The sequence below is a fragment of the Dromaius novaehollandiae genome, chromosome 1 (genome assembly GCF_036370855.1).
Source record: "Dromaius novaehollandiae isolate bDroNov1 chromosome 1, bDroNov1.hap1, whole genome shotgun sequence".
Lineage (NCBI taxonomy): Eukaryota > Metazoa > Chordata > Aves > Casuariiformes > Dromaiidae > Dromaius > Dromaius novaehollandiae.
Window position 1 is genome coordinate 110,638,718 of NC_088098.1, and position 20,405 is coordinate 110,659,122.

Sequence of the window (20,405 nt, forward strand, 5' to 3'; positions counted from 1 at the left end):
AAAGATAAGTACTAAATAACAATCAAATAAATAAAGGCTTTAAAGTGCTGGTTAGCAGACACATGATGGTCAGCCTGAAACGCTTTCGTGTTCCTCGACATACATGTGAACCTCCCACTTTAGTCCAGTGAAAGATGACTTTTGATTGAGGAAAGTGTCCTTATTCACGAATACATCTCAGCACATACTTGAATTCCACTGAAAGCACTAGGATTTGAGTATGAGCTCAAACCTAAGCATATGCTTACATTTTTTCCAGCATGGGGACATTGATGCAGAAGCTGAAAAACATGCAAATTACCTTTTTTGGAAAGCTATTAAGGTAGGATTAAAGAAGATAATAAAACTGAGACCTCAGAAACCAAGGAAGTGTCTGGGTTATTATGTTTCAAAGTGAAAGGGATAGCACAGGCAAAGATCTATTCAATGACAATGGAATTATATAGATTAAACACAAAATAGGTTGTTTTTTTTTAACATGATCATGCAGTTTGTTTACTCTTTCTGGTGTTTATTGTGTTTGGAGCCATGTTATAAGCCATGGCTGAATTAATGTGATAAATTATTTAATTTTGGATTGGAGGAGCTGACGGAAGCAGAGTTCTGCAAGTACTCTAAGAAACTTACTTTTCCTATTGAACCTCACATATAAATTAGCTTAACTACTTTGAACTGTGTAAGCAGACATGAGAAATGCAGTATCAACTCTAAGAGTCTGCTTAGTCTTCTTGCTAAAGCTATAATGTACTAGGATGTGTTCAAATGTAGGGTGAGCATTTATAGTCAGTTACACTGAATTTATCAGATTAGGTATGCAGAGGAATGAGATAATAGCGTAGTCATATGGAAATGGAGTTTTACCATCTGCTATTTGCCTTTAGCAGTGTACCAGTTCTCACCATGGACAACAAAAGGATGTAATGAAAAAGTAAATGGGACACATGCTTTTAAATTTCCAGCTGGGAACTTGATTCAGAATTATCAAATTACAATTGCATCATTTAGTAAGCAAACTGAATTCTTTTCCAATATTTTACAGATGAAAAGATTTGCTAGCAGGGTCTTATTAATTGCATTTAATAATCTTTTGTAAGAAGTCTGTACAAAATGTGCCAAAAACTATTCAGTGCAAGGTTTAAGGGTACAGATCTAGATAATGCTATATTGACAGCAACAGAATTGTATAGAATTCATTCTGGCTTTGCAACTATTCATGTGTAAACACTGAAATTTTTGTATTAAAGTGAGAATTGATTCGTGCATAAATATTAGCCTCCTGAAATAGATCTAAGAAAAGGACATAGTTGTCGTAAGACTCTAGAGTGGCAGAAGCTAGGCATCTAAATCTGAAATTGAGGTACTGACACCCTCTATTCAGGAATCTTATTCAGCTGTTGCTGACCAGGGAGAAATATCTCCTCTTACTTTCTTACTTTCTGGCAATCTGCAGTTATGCTCTAAGACCACATTACGCAACCTGTGGACCAGGACCTTCTACACAATTCAGTAAGAGCCACATAACAACTTTCTGGTAAAAATTCTTTTGCACTTCTTTAGGAACAGTCTTACCTTGCAGTTTATCAGCTATCTTGGGTATAGCCTCTCTGTAGTCTCTTGTTTCTGAAGCTGTTGTAAAGGAATCCAAGTTACCTGAGATAGAAAGGGAGAGAAAAGGACCTCTGTAATTTAGTTACAGAATGCTTCTGGAAGGCTGGAGACAGGCCAGGATCCACATCTGCAACAACAGTGAGACCAAAACCTGCAGTGTTTTCACCTGAGCCACACTCTCTGAGTGCCAGGCTGCAAAGTTACAGCCCCTCCCTCTGTCTCCCAGTCGGGTGCATCTTGAACTCCTCCTGCCCAGTGGCACAGGTTGGGCAGGAAAGAAGGCTGACTCACTGGCAGTCAGAGCCAACAGCATACAGAGGATGTGGCTGGGAATCTACTTATGCAAGGGGAGGTATATAGATCCCCAACAACATGGACTGTATCTCCTGTAAATTGCTTTGAAAGATGAAAGAAAGGGTTATAGGCGCTAACAGATGGGAGGAATAAGAGAAGTTACTTTCCTTTTTTCATGAATCATGTATGTGTGCATATATGTTGGAAATACAAATTATATTTGTTGTTTTTGTAACCTATGTAAATGAAATTTGGCTCCTCTAATCTCACGGGTTCATCCTTGATGCCTTGCTGCCTCCATGTTGACACCCACAAAGCTTGGTTTACAAAATCCAGTCAATCCTGAGTAATTCTGTGAGAGCCTGTGTTACCTGTGACATAGCAAAATAAATATGGCATTGTTACTGTACTTGCTTAGTCTGCATCTGCTTAGAGAGACTGACTTCCTAGGGACACTTGCAATATCCCTTATTCCTGCTTGTATAATGCCTTGGTGGGGGAGGGGGAGAGAGGCATTTGCAAAACAGACCGTGACATTGTCTTTTAAAAGTAAGTAAACAAATGAACAATGGATTTCTGGGAATTTTGGATTGCGTTTGCACTTGTCATTTCATTTTCTGCTGTCACTACCCCACGAGTTTATACACTAGATTCTCAAACTTAATCTACTTATTGATAGCTCATTTTTTCTAATTCCTTTTTCTGACTTTCTTTAATAAAAATACAGCTTTGAAAGTAGGCAGATTCTAAAATTTTAATATGAACAGCTGAAGTAGCATCATATTATCCTTTAAAACTATTCTTGTAGAAAAGAAAGTTAAGAAACATTATTTTAGCAAAACAAATAAGCTTATTTAGAGAAAACAAATTTGATTTAAAGTATTTTGGAAATGTATTTGATAAATTGAGTGATACTAAGATATTCTGCATTTCCAATGCTTTTAACTTGATAACCTCAAACCAGTCTGTAAGCATAGACAAATTAACTCTTGAAAACTAATCACAAGAGAATGAAATTTCTGGTAATATGTCTGTGTGTGTATGTGTGTGCATGTATATGTGTGTATAAAATTGAATGTATTTCACATGTAATTGTATTTTTTTCTTCAGTTTGTCTTAGTTTTGACCAAGTTATTCTAGCATAATTTAAAGACGAAGATTTGTTTGCCATTGTATCAATACTATGGGAAGTTCCCAAATTGTCAAAACATAATTTCCTCCATTTGACCCTATCAACATGTACACTATGAAAGTTCTGTGAACTTTGTTGCCTTTTGCCATTAAAAAGACCTAGGTGCACTTACTGACTCGAGTTTCCATTTTAATCTGTTTTTCTACAGAATCAAGCTTTTAGTGATCATATTTTCAATTTGTGTGTATCTCTACCTGTGGGTCCTCCCTCTTCCTTAGCAGCTCAGGACATGCTGGCCATGGCTAGTTTAACTTCACAGGTATATGTAGAGTCTCAGAAATTGCTAATTTCCTTAAAGTATCATTAGAACAGATAGAGATTCCAATAATTACTTTCTGATGTGTGAGCTCATACCTTACAGTATACCTGAGTTTACCTGGGAAAGGTGAGAGGAAGAAGAAAGACAAAGAGCAGGACCTTCCAGCAGCAGGGAAAGGACCAAAGGCAATCACACATGTGACACAAATACGCAGGAAATCAGGTTGCCCTGGTTCTGGTGCTTGTCGAATGACTTGTAGGTGTACACGCTACTCTTCACTGCCTAGAGACCAGTATCTATCAAACAGGATGAAATATTGCATTTTGTGGTCTGCTTTTGTTTAGCTGCTGTTTGGTGGTTACAGTTAGTGATTACATTTCTTGGTCTATAAACTCAACTATGCCACTTCCTTTCTATGTGATTCCATCCTAAACTTCTCTCAGCGTTGCTTTGTCCTTGCACAAAACTGAGTATAAAAATGCTTATAACAGGTGTAGTGTAAATTCACTTGAGTAATCTAGCTGGTAATACCTAGGGTTTATGTCCTTGAACTTGCTCTGATTGTGGACTAGAAACAACAGAAGGTATTCTATTGTGTGTGTTCATATGCTGTTAAATCGATATGCTGCTGGAGGGGAATCTTCCACATCATTTATAAATAATGGTGTGAGTTCTGCTCTCAGCAGCACGGGTGTACGTGCAAAGTGCCTCCATTGACTTCTGCAGTGTTATGCATTTTGCTGCATGACTAATTTAATCCTCTTTTCCTCATTTAACTGTCCACACTGAGAATTAATGCCCTAACCAGAGATGTAACTGTTGCAAAGAACTGCGACCCCAGATCAGCCCTTCTAAAGAATCTATGTACTAAAATATATAAATGTAAATGGAGAAGCAGAAGAAAGGATCACAAATCAGGAAGACATGATATTAATATCAGATAGCTTCTGATCCATAGGATCCAGAGGAAACTGTCTAGGAAGGTATGGTCTCTGGTGATACAAAATGTTTATTTGCGCTCCTGGTGTTTCACAATACACTAGAGTTCAAATCTGTCACTAGTCTCCTTCCCTAGCTTTGTTTTTTGGTGTTTAGCACTGAAAATGTCAAGTCCTGGGCTTTACACACATCTAAATTTCTGACCCTGAACTTTATTATTATAGCAAATTATGGCCTACAGCTGAACTCCCCTGAAAAGTCCTCATGTAGCTGATGCAAGAAATGGAACATGTCAAAAGCATACAAAGTTTTTAAATGGGTGTGGACACATATATTGGAATCTTACTTCACTAGTGAACACAAGTAAGAAATATGAGTATTCACAAATAGTGAAAAATCTTAGTCAGAATAATGAGCAAATTAATATCTGGGACAAAAATTGTCAGATTTTTGACAATTGTCAAATTGGTTAAATCTAGAGAAGTCTGAAAGGAGAACAGTAGTACATTCATGAATTACTTAGATGTTTTGGTGAATGGAATAGAAGTATAATTCAACAGATGAGTGATAGAAGTATTTAGCTGAAAGTTATCAAAGGATTTAAGTCTTAAGGAATAATTTTTCACAAGTAAGAGGGTTTTGAAGTATATGCATTTTTTCCCTGATTCCACCAGTATTAACTTCTATTGCCCAGATTTACTTATTTCCTGGTTCTACTTGCAAAATACTCCACCATCACCTAAATTTCTAAATTGTTTTGTCTAATAAAGATTTCTAATTAATTGGAAACTGATTGAGAAAACTGTTAAAAAATGTTAAGAGTTCCAGCAAAGTATCTTATTAAATCTTTCTGTGTCACTCATTAATATTGGATAAACTAAACTGAAAGTTGGACAACTTCAAGTTATACTGTCCGCTCTGTGAGATGTATTCCTTTCCTTTCATGTGAAGTTCAATTATGAATTATTTCCACTTTTTTGTCAATTTTTGTGACATGGTGCAGAAGCTACATTGGGCATGTCTAATTGTCAGCCAAGAAGTTTGTACATTTTCCTAATATGACCAAAGTGTTAGCCTTCTGATGAGCGGGAATTATCTGGATTCTGAAACTCCTATACGTGGGTTTTTGAACAAAGATGATTTTAATTGGTGTATAGCCAGCTGGCTCTTTTGGCAATATCTGCCCAAACACTAGGGCTCATTTCCCTACAGCAAGTCCTTTTCCAATTGAATATATTTAGACAGAATAAAGAGCAAGCTTCCATGTTGATCATATGGCCAAATAAACTACAAAAAAATGATAAGAACTGTGAAACACCACCAGCAGCAACCCTCCCTCCCAGATTTTCTTCCAACATTAAAAAACTATTTTGCAGTGCTAAGAAAACTAATCTGTAACCTTATGTGCCATATTATCACCTAGACCATTTGTAGTATTTGTTTCCCTTAGACTGTAAGATCTCCATGTGTTAAATGGTGGTGGGTGTCTACTCATGTAAAATCATAACCCCAGTAACACTGCTCTGCTAAGGCAATGAGTGGAGACTTCAGGAGCCTCCAGCTGAAGCAGGAGTTGCCTAACTCCCCAACCAGTACATGCAAAACATGTAGGAGCCAAGCCCATGTGCCCACAGGTAAGAAATCATGTAGGAAGCAAGACAGCATAAGCAATTGCAAAGAGGCAGCTGCCGCTCCCTGAATGCTGGTGCTCAGTGTGGTCGGCAGCATGATATACTCCAACAACAATGTATGGAAGAGTCTGAGGAAATGGTCAGCCCTAACTCCTGCGTGCAGGACGGAGAGCAGAAAGGCAGTGCCCCGAATGCTCACTTGCTGCATCTTCTACCTGTGGAAATGTTCCCGCTCTGCTCCTTGAGATCATACACCTTAAAGACACACTGTGCTTGCCTCCCTCCAGTGGCTGCGCATAATGTTTTCTCCTCTTCTTAGCTTCTGTTCTCATTTTTACTAACTAGATATTGGAATCCCCACATTTTTTCGTCTGAGACTCGTTTTCCAGTACTTATAAATATACACTGCAAAGAGTTTATATATTTATATGTTTATATAGTCTCTGTTTAATAAAGTCAATTTATCTAGAACTACTTGATCATTCGAAAACACCTTCTCTCTAACAGACATCCTGAGGATGTTGACACTATGCAAAAAGGTCCATATTCCTCTTGACCTGCTTTATGTTTTCTAATTTCTTTGTTGCAATTGCTGTCTTTGGCTTGTAGGGCTAACATGAGTAATACAGTAGAATTCTGCTCAGCTATTTTTCATCCCTAGTTTATGACTCATAAAGATTGTCTGGGAAACTTTGTAAACATGAGAAATCTCTACTAAATATAATGATCTTATTATGAGTCTTACAAATCAAGGAAGTTCTTGCTGGGTTATGATGAATAACAAAGGGTTAAGAGGTATATTTAGAAAGTAAATGCTTATGTAAGGTGCTAGCTAGTTTCACAAGTAGCAGAATGAGAAGTTAGTGAAAGAACCAGTTCTCACAGAACTCCACCCATGTCACTCCAACAAAGACAGTAAAACAAGCAATAACATAGGATGAGCCAATTAAATGAAATGAAGGTATACGCACCCCATCTTGGGTTACTTTCAGCATTTATATGGTACTATATTAACCAAAATTGTTAAATGGGCTTATAGCACTATGAAATATAAATCTATCTAACAAGCACATTTCATATTTTACTTGAAACAATAAAAGAATATTTTCTAATGCAACAGTTTACCAAACACTGGGAGACATGGATGCATGTATGCAATATCTTTAAGCTGTACAGAGAAACACCTCATATGATAGGAATGAAATGGGGGGGGAGGGGAGTTGTTGGGGTTTTTTTGTTTGTTTAGGACACCTCCTCCTCTATCTCTTTTCTCTTCTGTTTTCTTCCTATACATTTTGTTTGTTGTTTTCTCTTTATTTCTCCACATTTTACTTATTTCTACTCTTTCTTTCAACTGATGTTCTGGGCAGTGCGCTACAAAAAGAAACCCCTGGCTCTGCTCCTGTTATCTGGTGCTAATGATGCTGTAAAGAGCAAATGCCTCGAGTTCCTGTTATTGCAAACAGCCCTGCTGTTGCCAGACTGCTGAGTGGAATAGGCTGATAGGAGAGGCAGCTCCTCTTCTGATGCTTATTATAGCTGAATCGCAAGAGAGTATACCTGATTGGTAAAGCCAAATAAAACTGCTACCATTGACAGTAAGCAGCCAAAAATGTGCTTGTACAGACAAACCTTTAATGACAGTCTGTAAACATGGTTATTATAGTTAATACATGGTAAATAATGCATGGCAATTACCCACGTGTTGTCCTTGACGGCAAGCACAGGCTGCATTTGTTAACCTCCAACTCACACCACTGACCTCCTTTTTCTTAGGGATCTGAAGGAAGAACAGATAGCTGGATATAACGTAATTAGATGTTGGGTTACCACCAAGGTAGATGTTCTGGTCCATTTTACTGTGACACATGTTGGGGTATTTACTCTACGTGTTTGTGACAGATTATTTTTTAGTCCACGTAGATTTATGAAAGCACATACAGCCAGAGATAATCATTGTCTTTTAAATAAAATAGCACATTAATTAATTGTTGATGTAGGAGTATCATCGTTTTCCTTGATTGGAAAAAAATTCCCAGAATTCTCATTATCAGCAGCACAGGAAAATAGCAGCATTGTTATTCTATGGATTGCACCTTTTCAATGGCTGAATTGCAAGCCTCAGGCTGTGTCTGGGTGTGCAAGGGGAGGGGGTGGGGGAAGGATTTGTCTGAAGTTCTTTGGTTTCAGGCTGTGTCATTTGTTTTCCTAGAAGATGATAGTGTTTTGGCAGGCTGTTGCAGTTTTTGTCTGGTCAGCTTTATCTCTGTATACAGAGCTCTGTATATCTACTGTATATTGAGCTCTCACTTTCTGCGTAGCTGCTTTTGTTTATGTACAAAAAAGTCTGGGAAAAAATTGAGAAATTACTTAATAACTTCACATAGTCAACATGCTGTTCCAGTGGTCTCTCTTAAATATTTTATCTTCCTTCTGTTCTTCTTCTCCACCAAGCTATTTGTACCCTTTCAGTCTACTGTTTTTTTGTCTGAACTGTGCATAATGAAATGTGACTCAGGGTTCATTTTGCTAATCATTCCTCCTTTGACCAAAAAGTGCTTTACAGGGCATACATCTAGCTTGGTGGTATCAGGTTTCAGTGTGAAAGTGCTACATTCCTGTCTGGCTTGCATTTTTCTCTGTGTTTGATTTTGGATGGTAGGATAAATGGAATACTTAGACTAAACCTGATTCACACAGAAACGAAAAAGAAGAGAAAAATAAAAAAATGCAATTCAGCCAAAGATATTTTCGATGCTTAATTCCAGTTTTCCACCTATTGTATTATTTTTAATTCTTTTTTGTAGCTGCCCTGCTGTCATTTATCTACCTTTGATTTACTTCAGGTGGATTCTAATTCTTGACTTCTGTTTTCAGCAGAAGAAAACACTGCACTAGGTCTCTGAAAGGTATAAAAAAAGTGTTTTTAAAAAAGTTACTTTGAAAGAGAGCTGTAGCTTTCACCTTTTGCTTCTTCCTGTAGCTCATGACAGAACTAGCTCGTACTGGCAACATTGTTTTGAGGAATTTCAGAATCTTAAAAGCACTCTGGATTTTTATATATAATTATTTATTTTTGTTTCTTTTATGATGCTAAAGCTTAAATTTTTAAATATGTCTTTTATTTTAAATGTTCATTTTTTCCTACCTTTGATCTTGTCTGTAAGAGTCCAATTGCCTTATATGGGAGGTAATTTTTTAAAACAGGCAATTGAGGAGGAGGAGGAAGAGCATTTGTGTCAGTGTAGCCTCTTATGTGAATGCAGTTATAGGGGTACAAAACAGTGTAGTTAAAGTAGTAGTAAAGTCATTTTAAAGTGACAAGAATGTTGACTAGTTCTTAGAAATGCCAGCCTTGAAAACAGTATTTGCTGGGAACTCCTGATATATAATTGAAAATCTGAAGAGGCTTTTCAGTAGACAACGAGTTTCTAATCCAAGAAAACAATCATGTTAAAAAAAAAAAAAAACCTTTCTGGCCATGTTAATGATCACAGTAACAACAAAAAATCATTAGAACATCCCTTTGTTTTGAAAGTCACATTTACAACTTGAGCATCACCACAGTTTGTCTCATATATCAGAGAATTGCTTTATTTTGTTTTGTATGCAATGGAATATTTGTGTGAGTTGGGTTTTTTTGGAAGGTTGGGCTTCTTTTAGCTTTTTAAAGGCTATTTTTTTGTTTTCTGTCTTTTCATACACTATCTTTTTCTCTGCCTCTGTATCTTATTTTGCCCTTAAATAGTTTCACTAACTTCAGAGCTAGAATCAAGACCTTCAAGAAAAGGAGGTCCTTAAATGAATTAATCTGAATATTTTCATATTTTTTTAAAGAAAAGGTTTGCCTATCTAAATATCCCTCCTGGTCTTTAAAAACTGAAGCTGGCATCTGTGTTGGCTTGAATTTATATGGTTCCTGCAGGCTCTTTAACTCAAAGAGTTATTTTATTCATTTGGTTGTTTCTTATTTCTTCCTGTAGGGTAACTCCAAACCTAGCTCTTATATTTGTTTACTTGCCTCACTATGTTAAAAGATTATGTTTTCACCAGTGCTTATGAATTTATTAGTGTTTAAAATGTGCTTAAATTGTTGAACTCAGTCCAGTTTGCCTTTATTATCCTATTTTACCTGGAGCATTTTTTGCTTTGATTGTTCCCCATGTATCCCTAACAATAAGCTATCTGAATATAGAAAAGTACCAAGTTAGCTGAGCAGAGGATGTAGGGAAGTGTCAAATACACTCTAGCTTTTTTTGCTTCTGTTAATACATCTTTCATTTGTATTGCCTGCAGTGAACATTTTCAAATACAAGAGATTATAATTGCATACCTTACCTCAGCATCTATTAAGAAATGTCACTGACACTTTCTGTAACATGGACAAACTCATCTCTCAGACAGTATCTCTTCCTATCCTCTTTGTAATTTCTCCTGTGCTCAGGCCAGCATACTCTGTGTCAGTGCAATTGAACACTACATTATATTCACCAGCCTAGCCCATTTAAAAAGCATCTCATCCATCTGTCCCCTGTTTTTTCCTGTCTGTTCCTGACCCTGTCCTGCAGTTCACTAACTTGCAGCTGTGCTGATGCAAATTTTGACTTTTTTTTTTGCATCAGAATTCCCTGAAAAGACTGAAGTTGGAGACATGATGCAGATTAAGGCCTGAGGAGCAGAGCGTGTTCAGTAAGCATTGCTCAGCTGCACCTTTCCCTGTCAAAAGTCAATAGCCTAACCTCAGGATAGTGCAGTCAGTCTCTCCTAGAATGTTCTCTTGAATCCTATGCCATTCCATACTATGGCCGGAGAGAGAGAATGATACTGTAGCTCCATGGCTAGGAGAATCATTGGATATTTCAGAAATCCAGGCACAAAATTTTGCTCTGAGTCAGCAGAATTTATGAACTTCCTACCTCCCAGAGCATGCCTTAAATGGTGGGACAATAGCTAAACTTGCATCTCTTTCCATCTAGGAAAATTTCCCAAGGTCATAGTGTGTTTCCAATACTGACTTAAAACGCATGTCAGAGTCCACCGTTTCCAACCTGATCAGCCTTTTATGTTTGTAACATTGTTCTGTTCTGCTGTACTCTAAGGTACGCGATCTCTTTGTAATGATAAACATACAAACAGATAAAACAGATAAACAGTAGAAACAAAATGACCAGCATCTGACATGATCATTTTCTTCTCTGTCAAGAAAAAAAATACCTATCATTTCAGGGATTGGGTTTGTTTTTTAGGAAATATGAATCTATGCTGTGATACTGAAGAAGGAAAGAATTGAAAAAAAATCAAGTTTACATTTGTGTAAACATAGTGAGGTTTGAAATATTTCTTGTGGAATCAGTCTTGAACTAGGTCCTGAGAAAAATGTTTCTTCTGCATAATGGTAACAGTCCCTGTGCAAACAACAGATTGCTGTCAATGGCAGTGGAGCTTCTGAAATATGAGGAGAGTAGCTTCTGTGTGCTGAGAAATACACAGTTATTGTAGTATTTGTAATAGCCCATTCAGTTCATATTTGTATGTCAGCAAGGGAAGAGCAGAACAGAAAAAGTGCAAAGATACCTGAACACTAACTGCTGAAGGGAAGTCTGTGTTGTCTTCAATTTAAACCCATGAAGCAAAATGTAAACTCATCAAATGCCAAGATTGTTTTGACTATCTGAAAAGATATTAGCCACTTCTAAAATGCTCTGAAAGATAATTCTTCTGGTCTTAAGAGCACTAAATTCTAGTGTAAACACATCTTTCTTCCAGGCTTCTCACTTTGATCATGCCACCTTTGCCTTTGTGTCTCTTTTCTTTCCTTCTTTTCATCATATCATAAATGCTACCCATTTTAGTCCTTTGTTGGTTTAGATAAACGCTATCTATATTTTCCTATGTCTTGTCAATCTATTCATCTGCTTCACCTCTGCTTCGTCAGGTGGCATTATCTTTTATTGCCCATATCATCTTTGTGCTTTCTCTTTTGATCCTCAGTGGCATCAGAGAAGCTTCCCATAAAAATATGTAAGGTCACTAATTTAATTTAATCCACTATCTCTCCCAGAAAACATAAATAGTTCCCTAATAAATAGGAAGTTGTGTATTACTATTTGTATCACAATCATCTCCTTCTGTCCATTTCATATTTACATTACAGGTACTTGGTATCTTTCCTCACTGGACTTCTTTTAACCCTTTTGCATACATTGGCTAAATTAAAAGTCTGTGTTACAGTGTGTTTTATTTTTTTACAAAGATGGTCAAGTAACATATTAAGTACATTTGTAGTGGGAAGTGTGCTCTCCATAGTTTTGGTCAAGAAAACAAATATGTGCTTTTAGCTTGTGATTTGTCTGCACTGCTTAGGGTAGTATGTATTACATATTTATCTGCAGACCAACTAGAGCAAATGACAGACATCTGCTAAAAAATCTAACGGGATATTTTATAGTGTATTCTGCCCCACTCCCTCCACTAAGATACTCACGCACACCCTGCCAAAAGTCACTTAAGACAGCAAAAGCACAGGCAAAAGGAAGGCTTGTACTCTCTTACCTTTTTCTACTCACTTCAGTTCATCTTCAGCACATTAGCTTAAGCTCTTTGATGCAGTTGATTTCCTAACAGTAAACTGGAGAAACTGAGGTGTTGACACACCTCCTATTTTGCTGCTTCTGTTATTGGAGTAGTAATCTCTGACAGAGAGACAAGACAAACATTTGGAATAGTAACATTAAAAATCAATGCAGAAAAGTATGCTAGAAGGCTACAGACATAAGTAGAGGGGTATTCTGAAGTAAAGTCACACTGAAAATCAAACATGTTTTGGTGTGAGGTTACATTACCAGGTCAGTCATCATCAGGGTAATTTTACTTTGTGGTGAAATTAAAGCGCCTTATCTTCACTGAGAACATATCTTGAAATAGCTGGGTTCATTATTGCAATGTAATTGCACACTGATAGGAGCACTAAAAAGAAACTAGCTTCACAGGACAGACTAGACACATTATTTAGTACAAGGACAAACTTTTTCTTATGTATATTTAGAGTAATTAGCGAAATAGAGGCCTGATTTGTAACAGGGGCCTTTAGACACCATTTTAACACAAAAAGTTAATAAATACATTTTTGACAGTGTTTTAAAAGCAGATCTGGCTGAAATGACAGTCATTTTAGCTGAAGTAATCGTCCCAACCACATGGCCATCCTTACCTTTCTGTAAAAATGGTTATTCTGCGGTAAAAAGACTACATTCAATACTGAGGATGCTATCATAAATGTATATCTTGATCCTAATACGCACATCCATAACCTGTGGCGATTCAGGAATTGATTCAGCAAGCAGGTAAAAATGGCAACTGCCAGAAGAAGGGTTGTGCTGGCAACTGCTTATGCCATCCCAGTCCCATGCGCTGTTAGGAAGCCACACCTTGCAAAGGGAAACACTGACCTCTTTGAATTCAGTGGGAACTCTGCTGTTCCATCCAGTGGTGCCAGAATTTCACTTGCAGCCTTTACTTAGGTGAAATACCAATAGCTTTCGTTAATTTGTGCCATCTCAAGATGAAGTTTCCCAAGACAGCTGAGCTGATCTAAAAGCTTGCTGCTGCTGAAAGTCCCAAAGCAAGTCCCAAAGCTCACCTATCCAGGCTTCATGCTTCTTTCCCTCCTGAGCTGTGCAATTTGCCTGATCCCTTCTGCCCAGTCATTGCGAGGCAATGGACACACGCACAAGCACAAAGAAGTGACACAGAAGCAGAGTTGAGCAGAGGGGGGAAGGGAAGGGCCAGGACTGCTGCTTTTGATGTCACTGCAGGCCACGCATCAGGCTTAGACTTTGCCACCCTGTAATGTAAACAGATTTCTGAACTTTTAGTGCAAGCTGAAAAAATACATTAAAACATCCTACGAAATGGTGTCATTATAGCACCTATAACATGTCTTGCATTTGTAGCATTTCCTATATGAGGAGGGAGGACACAGTATTCAGCCAAATGTAAATGACCAATTTTATTTTTTCACACTGCCCCTTTCTGATAAGCAAATATTTTATTATACAGCTATTCAGATGAAACAACTGAGGAAAAGACAGATGAAGCAAATTGCCCAGAGATTTCAACAAACAAGAAAACAAAGAATTTGACTGTCCTGCCTCCCACTCTCCTCTCCACGTCATGCCATTTGGTTCTGAACTCCTGAATGCATTTTGCTCATCCTCCTGCAGCATTTCAGTAATTGATGAAGGATTAAAATATAATTCAGGATGACATTCACCACTGGAATCTGCCTTAACAAGAGGCAATGAGTTTGAACTATGGAGGAAAGGGGGAAAATGCTTTCAGAAAAAAGAAATTACAGAATTTTAAAACTAATTTCATTTCCTTGTAGAGGACTACTTGCAGAATGTCCCCAAATACATCACAATTCTGCAATAAGAGTCACTTTCAATAAGCAACCACATTATCATAGCTTGCCCCTAGGTTAACAGCACTAGACTTCCAGTTAGGGGCTACTTCTACCGGACAAATAGTCTTCACTTTCTCTTTGGGTGGCCATTTAAAACAGCTTTCATTGTAAACAGATATGCAAGCCATCACAAAGGTTCTTATCAGTAAAAATATGTATTCTTTGCACTGTCAGCATTTTTTCCCAAGCTAGCATAATTACAAGGCACTATTGAAACTGGCCCAACCCGTTTATGCAATATGGAAGGAGAATTACATAACACTAGCTATTCAAAAAAACCCACCATTTTGTCAAGTCAGACTTTAAAGATTTTACAAGTGTGACTTTAACTGATCCAGCAACATAAAAAATGCATTCAAGTCAACTTAGAATGAGAATTGAAACCTTACCTTGTGATGGGAAATTATTTAGGTAAAATGCACAGGGAAGGAAAACAAGAATCACTACTAAAAACAACTGCAGATTAGAAAGGACTCCTTTGAGTCAACAACATCCATTGCTATCATAAGCAGCCACATCATATACTGCCCTTCAGAAATTTGTTTAAGTTCTGTATTAAAAATTGTTAGACCTGTTCTTTTTGCCTCCATGTGAGAAGGCTCTTCTAGAACTTCTAACTCTGAGAATTAGAAACTTTTCTCTAGGAAGAAATGTAGATTCCCTGGGCCAAAGTCTGCTGTAGCTAGTAGGTGTGGCTGCAATGAGGGAAGCAGTCAAGGGCAAAGGGTGATTTATGTTCCACTTCTGTGACTACTGGCAGCCGCAGAACATGGGCTGACTGAGTGCCTGGTATGTTCCTCACTGGTTGGGAGGTATGGTTGTGCCTCATGCTGATCTAAGGGAAAACCACTGCCAGAAGGGGTGGAACCCTTTCTCCAAACCCAGGTCTCATGAACTACTGGTTTCTACTGACAGATCTAGTGATCATGTGGTTTTGTATGGTTCTGCTGGAAAAAAAATGTGGATCTTATTTTCCTTTGGAGGATTAACTTGCCAATATATTAGCCAGCTGAACCTACTCTGAGGGTGTGTGATCAGTAGATGACATAAGGGACTTAGAAGATAATGTAAGCGAAGTGGAAGAAATATGGGGCTAACAGTAAAACTCCTATTCTGGTGGCAGCTATTCAGCCAGTGAAATCAGAACCTTGATACCAAGCATAATTTAGAACAGGGATCTCTTAAGTGACTTGAAGCAGCAATTTTCAGCATTCTCAAGCTCCTAGGAATTGCTTTATAAATTTTATGGCTTTTAGGGAATGCCACACTTATATGAAGCATGGCTACATGTCTACCTGAGAAAAAAGGTATTAAAAAAAGAGATTTAAGGAAGGGGACCTGAAGACCTAAAGCTGATGGCTAGACAGAGGAGGCAGGAGTGTGTGGAAATGATGATGATAAGGAGCAGGTAGCATCCATCTCAGAAAGGGCTAGGAAAACCTGTTATGTGTACTACCAATCAGAAACTCAGGAGTAAGTCTCTTCTCCCCACATCCTTAGATCTTGAGATTGCATCCAAAATTGGTGGATCTTCTTAAAAAATAAATTTAGGATTATTTTTAGTTGCCTTTTGTTTTTTAAGATTTCCACAGTTCTTCCCAGCCTATCAGCTGGAAATGGGTTTTAATATTTGTTTGTTTTTTAATGACAGTTACACTTTTCATGATTGTAGAAGCTGATGCCTTAAACGAAAGGAAAAGACCAAATAGCATAGGACTTCAAAAAGATTGGAGATAATTGCCATTCTTTAATGATATCATTTATATGGGTGGTAGGTATTAGATGGCAGGTACTGTGAAAATCTTTATAACTGCTGCCCACAACCTACAGATCCTGAATGTTATTTAACTGTTCAGTTGGAAACAATGGTAGTTAGCACTGAAATACCTTTGAGAAGCTGGGCTAAGTACTGTTCCATGTTACTCTGAAACACTTAAAATCCTATGACAAATAGATTTTATAGCCCTGAGCTAAGCAATCAGACTTCCCTACAGTGAAAGGGAAGATTAGAACCTACAGAAGAAGTGTTTCAGCAAGCAGCCAGCTAGCACAGCACACTCATGAAGAGTGAAAGGTAAAGCGTGGGGCAAAGAGTAAAGTTGTCAGACACCTAAGCAACCGACTCAGTATAACTGGCTGATGGATCTGAAATGGCACCTGCCTGTTCTTGAAGTCTTAACCTATAAATACCTTCCTTACATCTGCATTAAAGACTGGTTAGCTACTGCCAGTTTGTTTTCCCATCCTGTACTTGCATTCCCTATCTCTAACTTTTGCCCTATTTCTTTATTCCTCCCACTGCCTTTTGTACCAACACCCTGTTCTTCCACCCACTGTTGGCTTGTGTCCAGACCTTTTGCCATGTGAGCTGGCAGGCCACAGATGTTAGGAGTGATCTGAGCATGCCTGTGGGATCTGGTCTTGCTGGCAGAATAAGCAAATGAATGTCAAATGAAGTGAGAAACATTCACTTGGCTGCTGTCTTATGGACCTTCCTACTTTTTCCTCTGGCTAATGGTTTTATCACACACAGTTGTTCATGCAGCCACTAGGTATACTGCACAGCAGGCCTATGGCAGTCCAGCTCCCAGGCTCTCCCTCATACCACTTAATACTGTGCTGCCTCAAGCTTTGTATGAAAAGGTAGTTTCTACTGATTATGAAGGGTCTTGCTTCAGAGCTTCTGGAATATCATTTCAGGAAAGGGCTTTGAGCAACTTGCCAGCAACTGGGCAATGTCAACCAGGAGAAACTGTGCTGCACAGTAGGATGCTGACAGCTGAATAGCAGTTTAGAAAATGTCACTAATGTAGTAGATACTACTAGTGGTAGATACAGATACCAAAAAAGCTAGTAAGTGCTAAAGGCGCTGTTCATAAAACGTCTTGCCCAAACAAAATAATCTGAAAGTTCATGATGCAGTCCAAGCAGCCATCAGCTACTAGTTCTGGGGCATCAAAACTGGCTTGAGTTAATTTTAGGATTAGGTGTGAAGTGCCTGACCATGCAAGACTCCATCCCAGTGCTGAGCACCTTCAGTTAGCAAATACAATCTAAATCCAGCATAACCTATACTAACCCTGAGAGGAGGGTACGCTCAGTGTACAACCAGCTGGATGTGGATGCTGAGTTCCTTCCACTAGGATCTAATTCTAAGTATGGGATAGCAGCATTTCCTCACCAGTGTAGTTGTGCTTGCTTCAACAGAACGGCCCCTTGATAAGGCTAACTTCACTCTGAAGGAAAAATTTCATGAGGCACTTGAGCAGATCTACAACCAGCAAGGATGAGCCTGTTCTCCCATTCCTTCCTCACATCCTCCCCTCCTAACTATGTGCTTGTGCTACTTTTATGGTCAGTACGCTATTCTGCAGGTAAAAACTATTCTGCAGGTAAATCTGATAAAAAGGTGTAAAGAGAGAATAACTTTCTGGTAATTTGGTGAGCTAAATTAATTCACTAAATTGTCAGAGGACTGTCAAAACTGGCATATGGGAAAGTCTGCAAAAGTGAAAATTGGGAGATGGGCCCAGAATTGTACTCTTTGTGAAATGTTATTGCTAGGTCATGTAGGCATCGGCAAATTTCACAGATGAAATTCAATGCAAAGAGAGAGAGAGACAGAAAGAGAGAGAGAGGGGAAGAGGAGAGAGAAGAATGTGAATGTGACCTCTTCCTTTCGGAGACAGTAATCTTCAGATCAGATTAGCTGCTAAAGAAGCAGTTCCTCTTCACTTCAGGAAATCACTTAATATCTACTTTTCCTCCTGAGTAAGGGAAGTTTTCCTCAATCAAGGCATATCTGTGGTAAATACTAGCTCAGAAAATTGCTTTGTCACAGTACAGATTCGTATTGAGAATTGTACTCATGTTCCAACTAACAGGTGTTGCACATTACTTATTTACTGACATGTGCATATAAACTAAAGTTTGAATACAAGTTGCTCTTCAATATATAATTAATAAAGATTAAAGATATGTAGGGCTAATTTTTTTATATGGACAAACCATACAATGTACTCTTCTGGACTTTACACAAACTACATCTATTTTCTATTACACGTATTTTGCTTCCCTTTTATAGCGTAAATATAGAACTTTAAATTTGGCCAAATTCTAAATGCTATCAGTAGAGCATTAGTGCTCCATTACTACTTCCTTCTTACTTCTTTCTGCTATTTAAATGTTCTAAATGACACATTTTAAAAGATCTCTGAGTGAAAAATTATTATTTGAGGCAAATTATATTTCTAAACTTTAATATCACAGGGACATCAAGCTGTAAATTGTTGCCCTCTTAAAACATCTTTGCTAAAAATAATCTTGCCTGAATAGGAGTGTAGCAAGGTGTGAATTATACCCTGATAGCAACTGTTGCTTGATCAAGGTGTTAAATTTGAAAGTTGTTATTTTAACTCTGAACAAGACAGTCTGTGAAAAACATTTCCTGGATTAAGAATAATTAAAACTCAGATACTGTTGTCTATTTTTTCCTTTATTTCTTTTCATTTATCCCAGTAATGGATTGCATTTTGTTACCATTATAAAAAAGTAGCAATCTAATTAAGGCTCAGTTGGAAACAGCCCAAAGTCTTTTAAAAAAGGCAGAACCCAATCATCTGTTCTCCCAAGCATCCAAATCTGTGACCTATCCAAAACATTACTTTGGTTCCCTCCATGTAGAAGCTACAGCAAGGAAAGGAGCAGTGGCACCCTGCTAGATCACTCCCACATGGGAAGCTGGGACACAGGACACACACTAGCCTCAGGAATTTGCCAGTGCTCCTGGCTCTATCAGTTGGGATGTAACATTAGAGTGTGCACTCAAAGCATTATTTTGAAAAATGTTCTGTAAATTTGCCTTGCACATCTTTTGCTCCAACTTCCCCAGGTTGAGGAGACCGCAGTGTAGACTATCTCCTGACTCTAGCAGCTATTTTCAGCATATAAGCCTGATTTGCCCTCGGCTGGTTTAACTAATGCTTATAAGGACAGCTAGAGCCAAAAAGCTTAGTTGTACAAAAGTGCCTGTTCTTCGCATCAGGGCACATAAACCTGTATAAGCAATGCTGAAAATTCTTTTGGAAAAAAAAATGGTTCTGTAAGCTAGACATTTCCCTCCTGTAGCTCGGGATGTGGTTCCCCAACAGCTGACGCCGGGGTATTCACAGTCCTGCCCTTTCCCTGCCTTCCACCCAGCACCCTCTTCTATGCCAGCTGGCACTCAGGCAAGCAAGCAGGAAAACAGTTCAGGGAGCTGAGCGCACTGAAAACAAAAGGGATTCACTGGCCAGCCCAGCTTCCTGAACTAACTTATCAGCTAGTGTCATGAGCTCCCATGCCAGCAAAGAGCAGATGTGGGAACACTGGGGTTGAGGAATGAGCAGGACTGTGGCACCTCCAATTTAACCTGCCACTTTCCAGGTGGATTCATGTGCAGCAGCAGCTGCCTGAAGCTGTTGAAAGGAGAAAGTCCTTTCCCTCCTACCCCCTTCCCCTCTCTAGGCTATATGTTCCTGTCCCCTCCCTTGGGCTGGCTCTGGCCTGAATGTGGGGTAAACCGATGCAGTCAGTTGGTCCACAAGAAAATGTGTCCAGGAAAAAGAAGGCAAGGACTCACTCCTACAAATAGAAATCCAAGCCCAGAGTTCCAAGAGTGCTATTTGCTCCCTCTCTTTATCTTTCTTTTCACCCCTGTGTTTTTCTCTTCCCTTCTTGAAACATGTTGTTACCCATGTTAGGAGATGTACAGCCTTGGAGAGAAATTTCCTTCAGGAATTTGGGTGGCTGGCCGTAGCAAGTCTTCTAGTGGTCAGGATGGAAACAGTAAATAAAATACTATTGAAAACAGAAAATTACCATTTTCTTTCCTGAGACCAGGAGAAGCATATTCTCAGTCTGTGTGCTTTCTAGATCTCTGTAATACAAGGATGGGGAATTTCTATTTCCAGTCTTCTATAGGTCAAGCCTATGTCAGGTGATTGTCTTCCACTCTTCCCCTCAAAAACCAAACCAATA

General features: G+C 38.4%; 1 long non-coding RNA gene across 3 annotated transcripts in view; it reads right to left on the minus strand.

The window, feature by feature from the left end:
- Nucleotides 1-17,504, minus strand: part of LOC112987890 (uncharacterized) — a 32,778-nt gene extending 15,274 nt beyond the window's left edge. The window contains exons 1-5 of one of the 3 annotated variants that reach the window (XR_003260407.2): nt 14,777-17,504; nt 13,563-13,766; nt 13,372-13,438; nt 12,476-12,615; nt 1,570-1,650 (exon numbers count right to left, since the gene is read on the minus strand). This is a non-coding gene — a long non-coding RNA (uncharacterized LOC112987890). Of the gene's footprint in view, nt 1-1,569; nt 1,651-12,475; nt 12,616-13,371; nt 13,767-14,776 lie in introns of all 3 variants that reach the window. The other 2 variants (XR_003260405.2, XR_003260406.2) reach the window with 2 other exon arrangements.
- Nucleotides 17,505-20,405: the final 2,901 nt, after the last annotated feature.